Source organism: Aquarana catesbeiana, linkage group LG01 (genome assembly GCF_042186555.1).
Source record: "Aquarana catesbeiana isolate 2022-GZ linkage group LG01, ASM4218655v1, whole genome shotgun sequence".
NCBI lineage: Eukaryota > Metazoa > Chordata > Amphibia > Anura > Ranidae > Aquarana > Aquarana catesbeiana.
Window position 1 is genome coordinate 319,777,795 of NC_133324.1, and position 12,113 is coordinate 319,789,907.

At 38.4% G+C, this 12,113-nt stretch overlaps 1 protein-coding gene across 3 annotated transcripts in view; it reads right to left on the reverse strand.

Moving 5' to 3' along the window:
* LHX5 (LIM homeobox 5) overlaps positions 1 to 12,113 on the reverse strand; it is a 54,092-nt gene that overhangs the window by 27,176 nt on the left and 14,803 nt on the right. The window lies entirely within an intron of this gene.

Sequence of the window (12,113 nt, forward strand, 5' to 3'; positions counted from 1 at the left end):
GTGCAGAAGTGGCGCCTTGCTGGGGCCTTTCCCTGTACGGCTGTTCTCCTATTGAAGTCTCGGAGTCTATCAATTAAGTCTGCAACTATCTAAGGGTGTACTGGCCCTAACCCTTTTTTCCCCTCAAAATGTATAAAAAAGGACTGTCAAAAGAAATAAAACCTCTTTTTCATCTAAGAAGTGTCTGGCGCCCAATGACTTTCACCATCTTTGCACCCACTATGCCTCACAACCCACCACATATTGAAGGATGTCAGCTATCTTTGGCCTTGGAGGTTCTCATTATACCAAAAGAGGTAAAAGATATATGTATATCTATATATATATATATATATAGATATATATATATATATATCCATCCTCTGCAGCCAATATGATTGCTTCTTGGCCAATTGGGTCACAGGTCGAGAATCAGGAAGACAATAGCAAATATTAATTCTCTAATGTCACACAACTGGGTGGGCTCAGAGCACAGTGCTCTGCGCCCCGAGCCCACCCTTTTATGAAGCCAAATAGAGCCTCAGGCTCTAATCATATGCTTAAAATTAGGATTATGGATTAGTGGAGTGGCGCCCCTGTGCCCCGTATGGACGGGCTGCCACTGGTCATGATCCTATAGGTGCATTTTGTTTAGAAAACTAAAGTGGAAAGCCTGTTCTGCAGTCAACAGCATGCAGGGCCTATTACTCTATACTACTGGCCAACATCAGGATGCAAGGGTATTTTGTAAAACCTGATGTAAATTAGAGAATCTGTGTTTGAGAAAATGGTGGAGTGGCCTTGAAACATGTAGCCATACCATCTTTATTCTCACCCGCATCTGATATCACAGAGAACTCTCCTGTAGCTGTCTGACTTACCCACATAGCTCCCGGAGTAATTCCTGGCTGTTGAAAGCACAGAGGGGTTGATTTACTAAAACTAGACAGTGTAAAATCTGGTGCAGCTGTGCATGGTAGCCAATCAGCTTCTAACTTCAGCTTGTTCAATTAAGATTTGACAAAAAACAAATGGAAGCGGATGAAGATTTTGCACTCTCCAGTTTTCGTAAACCAACCCCACTGTTCTCTGAACTGGATTACCTCTATGTACTGTTGTGGTTTGGATGACAGCCCCCAGAGGCTAAAGTTCATATGACAGGTGCTTTATACCTTATTAAATGTGAGTTGCTAATTGTTTTTATCAATAATTTTTTTTTACTGCACTTAGATGCGCCCCCCCCCCCCCCCCCCCCCCCCGCTGTTCCTTTTTGAATGCTATGGGATGTTGTAGATTGCTACTCTTTGCACAAAGTTACAAATCATTACATAGGCTTCAAACTATACATGTCTATTGAGTTCAACCACAATAAAAAAAAAAAAAAATCTACGACCTTAGAATCCTTACTGCACCATTTTTATTTCCTTTATATGTTGCAGCTCCTAAAACAAACAATTCAGCACATTTGCTATACACCCCTTTAATTTACTAGGAACCAGTGATAAAACAGACATTGGGGTTGACCAGTGATAACGGATTGGGGTTGATTTACTAAATTGGCTGTTCACTTTGCAAGGGAAGTTGCCCCAGAACTCAAGTGAATGGGGGGAAGCTCTACTAACTTCCATCATTCAACCATGTACAAGTAAAATGTTTTTTTTGTATTCCTTGCATGTAATTGGGTATTCATTGTAAACCGAAACCTTACCACACTCACTAAGCTCTGGGGAACATTCCCTTGCAATGTGCAACTCCTCTTGCAAAGTGAACAACCTATTTGCCTTCAGTAAATCAACCCCATTGATTCTCACAAAGGTGTATAGGAAAGTGACCAAAGACTACTATTCTTGTTAACATAACTGTTCATGTAATATCCATTTAACAAAGATATCACCATAATCTGACATTCTAGTGCAGAGCCAAACACTTGGAACAGTTTCAAGACAAGTCTTGTATATATGGCAATACGGAGTAAACATTTTGCCATTTTATCTGTAGTAACTTCCAGGGGTCCCTACTAGCCCACCTAAATTTACACACCTACTCAAGAATTACAGCTGATAAATATGTGTTTAATTCTATTAGTACTTTAAATAAAATCTAATTTAAACAATAAGAAAACATGCCATAAATCAAAGACTAATCAACACAAAGGGCACAGTACAGAGAGGGAGGCAGAAGGGCTCAGTATGGGGGGGGGGGGGTGATGAGGGCACAATACTGGGATCAGAACAGCAGAGTACAGGTTCTGAGATGCTGCCTGGGATACATCCATCCTGGGAGACAGCTTAGTAAAAACCGTGACTGTTCCAGCAAATCCAGGACAGTTGGCATATACGGTGTAATGCAAGATTATCATGGGGCCCCCCAATGCACCTGGGGCCCCTTGGGCAGTGCCCATGCATTAAAATGGCCCTGGTTACTACCGTACAAACGGTGGTTTGCAATGTTTACAGGTTATCATTAGCAATACGTGGTCAAAAGACAGGCTAGGATGGGAACACAGAAAAAGATGAAGACCAAAATGAAAAGAAAAGCAACATTCTATATTAAAGGGGATGTAGATGCACATCAACAAAAGAATGTGTTTCAACTAAGAAACTACTGATTGAATACATCCACAATTTGTTAACATGTTTTAGTACATTAAACATGTTAGGGTAACATTAAAAATTATAGCAATTATGGACTTTATGCATCATCCTTTATTATTCTGTTTTAATCAGGATACCTTCTGCTGGCAGCAATGTAAGTTTTGTTTAGAATCTACATAAATAGGAGACTTGCTAATTTCAAGGAAATTCAAAGCAATTTGCGACTTTATAAATATGAAGGCCACCTAATTCAATAACTATCTTAAATTCATATAAATTCATTTTCAGCTATGATAATTTTGTCAGTTGACTTTTACATAACCAATATCACAAAATTCAATAATGTAGCTTGCATGCAGTAAATTCAGTGCAAATCTGTAGTTGTTGAAAAAAATGTGATATTCTAAACACATTTGCTCTACTACAAAAAAAAGTATATATATATATATATATATATATATATATATATATATATATATATATATATATATATATATATATATATAATGTGATCTGTTGGATCTGAGTGTGATCATTGAGAATCATACATAGGACAAAGAGTAACAGAAGCTCTGCACGGAGATATAAAATGAATGAATCTTTAGATGTCTTGTGTCCCTATACAAAAATTTGTCAGTACAATATACTCAGAGGGCATTGTGATATCAGTTTTGTACAATGACTCCTCCCCCCCCCCCCCCCCCCCCATTTTCAAGAGTAGAATACAAATCTCATCTGCCTCTTCATTTTCAATAAAAATGTTCTGAAACTAATGTTATTTTTAATAATTATTTATATTGCTCTTGATAACTGAATTGTTTGTATTTAAATTCAAGGGTACATACAGGTTAGTAGAGGGAAGACCGGTAAATCGTGGTGGGTTCTCACCTTGCTACGAATAGATCTTGTTTCAGAAAATTGTGCTTTAAGCATCAACAATCTTGGCTTCCAAAGGAGTTCATGCAAGCTTAGAAGTTTATTTAGCATTAGGGTTTATGTTAACCATTAGGTTAGTGCTAGGCTCAAAGTTGAGAGTGTATGGGTTCAAGATCAGTGTCAAGATTTAATACTGTATTTGTTTAAAGCTTAGGGAGAGGGATTTATTTAAGTGTTAGGGTCAGGTTACATATTAAAAAAGGTAAAGTATATAAACCCCCACAAACCAAATCAGAGAAGGGAAAATTTGAGAACTGACCAGTTAATATGGGTTACCATTTACCATATTATCAAATTGTCAGTTATTTTAAGTAGTAATAGTGTGTAAAATGGCCTAATTGAATCATATGATGATTAGATAAAATTAGATGATTAGGAAAAATGTGACCAGTCAGTGGCTGGTAGAATTTTAGTTATTGATCTAGGCTGCCTGGTATAAAACATTTGCCAGTGGTTTATTAAAATATATGATCGGGTACTGAGAGGGAAGGAAGACTTAAAATAGCTACAATAAATGCATTGTTATATAAAGCTTCTTTATTAAAGTAGCACAAAGTGCAGTGCCCCATAGCAATGAAGCAAGTTTGAACCATTTTGATATGTCAGATACATTTTTTGCACATGGTTACTGCAGTACTGCACTACGCTATTGTGTTTGCCCCTATTTATCATGAGCTGAATGCAAAGATCTACAACCTTTTCTATGTACACAAAAGGCCTATTTCTCTCAAATATTGTTCACAAATCTGTCTAAATCTGTGTTAGTGAGCACTTCTCCTTTGCAGAGATAATCCATCCACCTCACAGGTGTGGCATATCAAGATGCATATCAAGATGCTGATTAGATAGCATGATTATTGAAGGGTGTGCCTTAGGCTGGCCATAATAAAAGGCCACTCTAAAATGTGCAGTTTTATTGTATTGGGGGGTCTTAAAACCAGCCAGTATCTGATGGGACCACCATTTGCAGCACATCTCCTTGGCATAGAGTTGATCAGGTTATTGATTGTGGCCTGTGGAAAGTTGGTCCATTCCTCTTCAATGGCTGTGTGAAGTTGCTGGATATTGGCAGGAACTGGAACATGTCGTATACGCCGATCCAGAGCATCCCAAACATGCTCAATGGGTGACATGTCCGGTGAGTATGCTGCCCATGCAAGAACTGGGATGTTTTCAGCTTCTAGGAATTGTGTACAGATCCCTGCAACATGGGGCCATACATTATGCTGCAACATGAGGTTATGGTCGAGGATGAATGGCACAACAATGGGCCTCAGGATCTCATCACAGTATCTCTGTGCATTCAAAATGTCATCAATAAAATGTACCTGTGTTCATTGTCCATAGTATACGCCTGCCCAAACCATAACCCCACCATCACCATAGGCCACTCGATCCACAATGTTGACGTCAGCAAACCGTTCACCCACACAATCCCATACACGCTGTCTGCCATCTGCTCTGTACAGTGAAAACCGGGATTCATCCTTGAAGAGAACACCTCTACAAAGTGCTAGACGCCATTGAATGTGAGCATTTGCCCACTCAAGTCGGTTACAGCAACGAACTGCAGTCAGGTCGAGACCCCGATGAGGATGAGGATCATGCAGATGAGCTTCCCTGAGATAGTTTCTGACAGTTTGTGCAGAAATTCTTTGGTTATGCAAATCGATTGTTGCAGCAGCTGTCCAGGTGGCTGGTCTCAAACAATCTTGGAGGTGCTGGATGTGGAGGTCCTGGGCTGGTGTGGTTACACGTGGTCTGCGGTTGTGAGGCCAGTTGGATGTATTGCCAAATTCTCTGAAACACCTTTGGAGGTGGCTTATGGTAGAGAAATGAACATTCAATTCAAGGTCAACAGCTCTGGTGGACATTCCTGCAGTCAGCATACCAATTGCACGCTCCCTCAAAACTTGCGACATCTGTGGCATTGTGCTGTGTGATAAAACTGCACATTTTAGAGTGGCCTTTTTTTGTGGCCAGCCTAAGGCACACCTGTGCAATAATCATGCTGTCTAATCAGCATCTGGACATGCCACACCTGTGAGGTGGATGGATTATCTCAGCAAAAGAGAAGTGCTCACTAACACATATTTAGATAGATTTGTGAGCAATATTTGAGAGAAATAAGCCTTTTGTGAACATAGAAAAAGTCGTAGATCTTTAATTTCAGCTCATGATCAATAGGGGCAAACACAAAAGTGTTGTGTTTTTTTATATATATATATATATATATATATATATATATATACACACACATGTTTAGGAAAACAATGCTTAACGACAACAGACTTAATCATTGAAAATATGTAACAATAGTTCACAAAAAGTTATTTAATAGCTGCTTGGAAAACAACCCTTAAAAAATGTGGTTGTATTAAGCATAAAGGCACGGAATAACAAAACAAAACACACACGCGTGACCTTGGGAGCCTTTATACATCTTTCTTAGAACAGAGATTTCTTGTATGATAGATCACTGCACAATGCATAAAAGCTGCACAGAGACAGACTAACGGAAAGCGTTATGTAGTGTGCGTTCTAAAAACGATGGGGGTGGGCGATTTGCAAAGGGTTCTGTCTATGCAAAACAGTTTGTCTAATTATATGGAACTACAAAGGAAAATGATGCATATATGAGAGATAAATGCACAAATGCAATTGCGAATGGCAAACTGTAAATTTCTCACACTGTGATAAAAACCATTTACGGTGGCTCTCTCTTAGTGTTGGCAAGTCATTACTAAAGCCAAATTTGGATTTTACAGTTGCCAAATGGCTGACATTATTTACCACAAATCCACAACACAAATATGTTTTTTTTAATTAAGTTAGAATATTTACATTTTTCGCTTTAGTTCTCTCCTTTCATTTTCTTTCTTGCAGTACATGTTTGCATATTGTAGATAAAATACTGTCCCATGGTATACTTTCTTTTTGATCACTGGTGCCTATGTTATAAAATTGCTTCTGCACATCAAATTACACTAGCAAATGTATGCCATAATTTAAAGAATACAATCATAAAATAATTAACTATTGAACTAATAAAAATGCTTGTTGCCTGACTGTCATGCCACTCCACTAGATTCACTGCTTAATGAGCCACTAACTCAAAACAAGTAAAACAAGTATGCAGCTGGCAAAGTTGGAACACTTGCATATTACTCCAGGTTAACGGTGAAGCATGACAGCCAGCAATTTTCAAATTGACAACAATAGAGTTCCTTTCAATTCACAATTTCAGAAACATATGTTTGGTATATAAAAGTAAGAAAAAGTAAAGTTGGGATCTTTGGTAGCCTTCCCATGTGCAACAATATTGTGCAATGGCCCTTGTGGACATAAGTGATGCACTGTAGCTAATCACAAAGCATGTGAGATGACATAATAAGATGCCATATAAAAATGACATGCACAAAGTAAAGCAGGCCCTTGAAAGCCTATACCTACCACTCTGACCATTGTAAATACAAGTTTGTACTGCATCTGACACCTTCAATGTTGGCTTCAGAACATACATTAGACCCATCTGTCTAAAACAACCTTACACCTGAGGCACCTTGCTCTTTCAAGTTGGCCAAACATATAGGTTTTTTTTTTGGGAGTTGAAATGTAATTTGGCCTAATATATGATGGTGAGTGTGTTTAGAGGCCATACTTTCATTTATCACTGCTTGGTGAAGGTGTCTGACATATCCTCTATGCATGCACTGTGGTGTGTGAGTATCCATTTCTGACCTAATCCCAACATAATCCTGTCACTGGCAGCCCTGTTGGTAGACAGTAAGCATAAGTGGACAAGGCACTTCTTCCTTCAAACCCTGAACAGTACTTCAGTAAAATTATCTGCTGCAGATGATCTGACTGGCTGCAGACTGTGCTAAAGCACTACAAAATAGGTTATATACTCTTCAGGGATTACATTCTACATGTAGCTAGAAATGAAACAAACTAAAAAGCTATGTATATATGCATGTTACTTATAAGTGCTTATATATGTCATGAATATATATATATATATATATATATATATATATATATATATATATATATATATATATAGATACACACACACACATACACACACATACACTGCTACATCTTACACACTTACTGAAAGTATTGGGACGCCTGTTTTTACACACACACAAACTTTAATGCCATCCCAGTCTTAGTCCGTAGGGTTAAATATTGAGTTGGCCCACCCTTTGCAGCTATAACAGCTTCAACTCTTCTGGGAAGGATGTCCACAAGGTTTAGGAGTGTGTCTATTGGAATGTTTGACCATTCTTCCAGAAGTGTATTTGTGAAGTCAGACACTGATGTGGACGAGAAGGCCTGGCTCACAGTCTCCTTTCTAATTCACCTCAAAGGTGTTCTATCGGGGTGAGGTCAGGACTCTGTGCAGGCCAGTTTAGTTCCTCTACCCCAAACTCGCTCATCTATGTCTTCATGGACCTTGCTTTGTGCACTGGTCCAAATCATTTGGTGAAGGAGAAATTATGGTGCGGGGTTGTTTTTTCACTGGTTGGGCTTGTCCCTTAGCTCCAGTGAAGGGAACACCTAAGGCATCAGCATACCAAGACATTTTGGACAATTTCATGTTTCCAACTTTGTAGGAATAGTTTGGGGATGGCCCCTTCCTGTTCCAACATGACTGCGCACCAGTGCACAAACAAGGTCCATAAAGACAAGGATAAGCGAGTTAGGGGTGGAGAAACTTGACTGGATCGAAAGGCATCAGATGGAAATGGACAGGCAGTCTGTCGTCATCTGATTGCCCCACAGAGGAAAACGGGACTGTCTGTATCCACTCTACATAGCGGAACAGACACGGACTTGTCATCCGCCTGCTCAGTGAGGATCAGTGGAGAGAGCCTCTGCTGAGCAAGCGGAGGCGCCTGTGCCTTAAGCTTTGATGAAAATACCTGGAAGCTGATTGTTTTTTATGCAGAGCTGCCCCGGATTTTACACACTCTAGTTTTAGTAAATCAACCCCACTGCTCTGATTGAACTTTGGACTAAGCCCTAACCAGTTGTGAAAATTTTGGCTTGAGCTACTGAGATCTGTAAACAGATTTTTTTTTTAAATCTGTAAACGTATAAAGAGAAATGTGAAAAGGAACTGAGGGCATAATATTTATACTGTATAGAATATTCATATTTATCTAACATCTATATTTTTATAATTGACTACAATCAATAAAGAAAATATGTGCAAACCATACATTCCCTTTAAGAATACTTTTTTTTACCTTGTGTGACTTATGTTATACATCGTTTTCAATGTTTTAGAGTCAACTGCAACAATGTCACAACCAAGGAACTTAATGCAGGTAAACTGATGTATCACACACACAGCTGAATAATTAGTTTTCAAAGCGTTTAAATTTTGTTAAGCTGGTCATACGCTAATAGAATTTTGTTCAAAATTTTTCATTTTAAGAATGTTTGTTACGTTTTCTAGTTGATAGTGGGGTCAAATCGACATTTTTCTTCAACCGCAGTGATGAGAAAGTGTAAAGGAGCAGGATGTGAAATTTTTCTTGCATGAACTCATTTCCAACAGTGTATGTTCACTCAGGAAATCAAATACATTCCAAAATTGAATGTTAAAAGCAAATTAAATTTTAAAGCAAATTAAATTTTAAACTACTTTTGAATGACTTTCATCCAGTCATTGAATGCACAATACATTTTTGTAGGAATATTTGGAATATTAGGAATATTTGTATATGGATGTTTTTAGAAAAACTACTAATGCATGGCCAGCTTTACTCTATGCTGTTTTCTGCAATGAACAAACTGCCAAAAGCGCCAATTGTCCACTGCTAGATTAGCAACACAGTTTCAAAAGCATTGCGATCTAAGTTCAGAACCCTCAGGATCTTGTCCGTGACTAAAGCATAAGGTTTCTATTGACGACTTCTCATTATGAAAATGCTAGTGTCTCTGTTGTCATGTTGATCCCCTGATTTCAAAACTTTGGTTTACTAACCCAGAATAAGTATACACACAAAACTTTTGACCTTCCTAAATTAGATTCTTTTTCTGGGTCAATTGTGTGGCTTAGAAACAAGCATAACAGGTCATAACATAACTACCATATCAAGTGGCTAGCATTTTCAGTAAGATCAGCATGGCAGTAGCCATATTCCTCTAATGAAGTGTTTTGCCTGGCAAATTGTGCCTTACACCATAATGCGTGTTGTGCTATGGTTTGAAAGAATCCCATTCAATAAACTTGAATGGGACCACGTGGGGCAACATACCAAGGATACAACATGTAGAAGTTTGTTCTAGTGGGAATGAGCCCAATTAGAAAAAGTTTATTTTTACAGTTCATGTATTTTGTCTTTAGGAAATTATCTATTTATCTATCTAGGCTCACATGAGCAGTATAGCTTTTGCAAATAGCAGATGTGATATAGGGACACACTATAGAACAAAAGAAAGACTGCTGAGCCTGTGCTATTAAGAAGCACGTCCGAGATTGTGAGAGAATCGATAGAAAGGATTCAACTCCTAACCACTTCCCGATGATTATCCCATGGTACTCTTTCAATGTTTAAAGAAACTCTATTCTTTATGAAGTTATCACATACAATAATACATCACTTAATGATTTCTCTTTGTAGCATCAAGGGTTATCGTTTTTTTTGTTCTCCCTTTATTCTAAATAAGATATTATACAAGCTGCATTGTCAGTCTTACTGATTTTGAAATCAGAGAGAAAGAGAAGTACTGTTTGTCTTTGAAAATAGAACATGATATCAGTAAGGACTTTAAGAAAAGGCCTAGTGCAAAGTTCTTAGTGTGGTCTGAAACTGACTGAAAAATCATTCATGAGTAAAAGAAGCTCTATGGGTGTAAATGTACCCATACATAATTGTTCAGCTTTGCTGCACCTTAACTCACTTCATGCCTTAGCAAATGAGTCCAGTCAATGCATTTGAGTATGCACCAGTAAAGGTGAATTCCAGGTATGGACATTTCAGCTTGGACCCAAGTAACTATGTAGGTACCATACCTGACCGATGCCCCTGGAAGCTGGAAATTTTTAAAGTAGACACTGCTACTCTGATAATCTCCATATACTTCTGGGTCCTATGCCAAATGGCTGCACTGAGTTGTTTACTGAACAAGGTTGGCCTCTCAACACAGGCACCATTTAAGGAATGCACTGCATTTCCTAAATAAATGCAAGTGTTCTCTGATTGGCCGAGGTGGAGCGGTGGGGTGATGACATAAAGATCAATAATGACAGCTATGCAACCTAGAATGCGCAAAAGAGGGAGTTTATTTTACAGTAAGCAGGATGCCCATTCAAAAGCAGGGATATTACTGGAAAGAAAACTTGCAGCCAGTCTCTAATAGAAAGTCAAGAACATTTTGCAAGTATTGGTGGCCTTCAGCTTGTGGTCAACAGTCTATAGAAGAAATGATTTTCACCAGTGTTCTGACTGCTTAGAACATCACTGGTGTGTGCTTTTTTTATAGTATCCTAGGCAAAAACAAGCATTTAACCCTTACAGTGCGAGGAGATCCCCACTGCAAAAAGTTTTGAAATTTCCCCAGAGTTTAGCTTTAAACAAGGAGCTAGTATGGATGTTCCACTATTTTTGACCATCTTCTAAAATGCTAGTAGGCCTGTTTTGCACATTTTTTGGAATTCCTGCGAAGCAAATCACTGAGCTAGAACAGGCATGCACCTAGTTAAATCAGATCTGAGCTGCATACTTGTGCCAGCTCAGTGAATGGGTAAGTTGGGAATTGGGGGTGGCAGAACAGCTGGGAAATCACCATTTGCATTAGAGGTTAAGAATGGCAGAAACCGGTATCCATCTCATGGCAGGTTTCTCAATTTATTGAGAAAATGTATTTATAATCTAACCTAAATGGAAAATAGTGTATTTTATTGAAGACTTATTTTGAGTTATTAATGCAGTGTTTGCCTTACAGTATTTTTTATATGGGTTACACATTTTTATATGCTTAGACTTCCATATTTTTGTTATTGCGACAGATATAGAAGTTTATAAATTAGCACCAGAGGGAGCTCTCTGTCTCAGTGCAATAACTCTGCCCATTCTTAATAACATGGGGTGCAATGTTTATAATGAGTCAGCCAACAATATTGCACAATTAATGTGTAACACTGCAAAGCAGCAAGAATAATCTTTACAAATATGGCTGCCACAATGCACATTACAAATACACATAGAAACTGTTTTATAAAAAAAAAATTTTAAAAAATACACACATTGCTGAGATTTACATTAAAGTGGATGTAAACCTGATTCATGAAATTTGAGCTGGGCACATATATCTGCAGTGTTTTCTTATCTCACTTCAAAGCACTGTGTCCAGCAGCTTTTTCCTGCTCTGTTTTCTGTTATCAGCCTGATAACTTCTGACAAGTTCTCAGTCAACAGCAGGGACGTGCGGTGAGGTCAGTGACTGGTATCAGAGCCAGTTACACACAGGTTACATACGCCGCAAATGTTAGAGCGAGAGCAATAATTCTATCACTAGACCTCCTCTGTAACTCTAAACATTTTTAACCTGGAGATTTTGAAGTACTGAAAGTTGGCACCATCC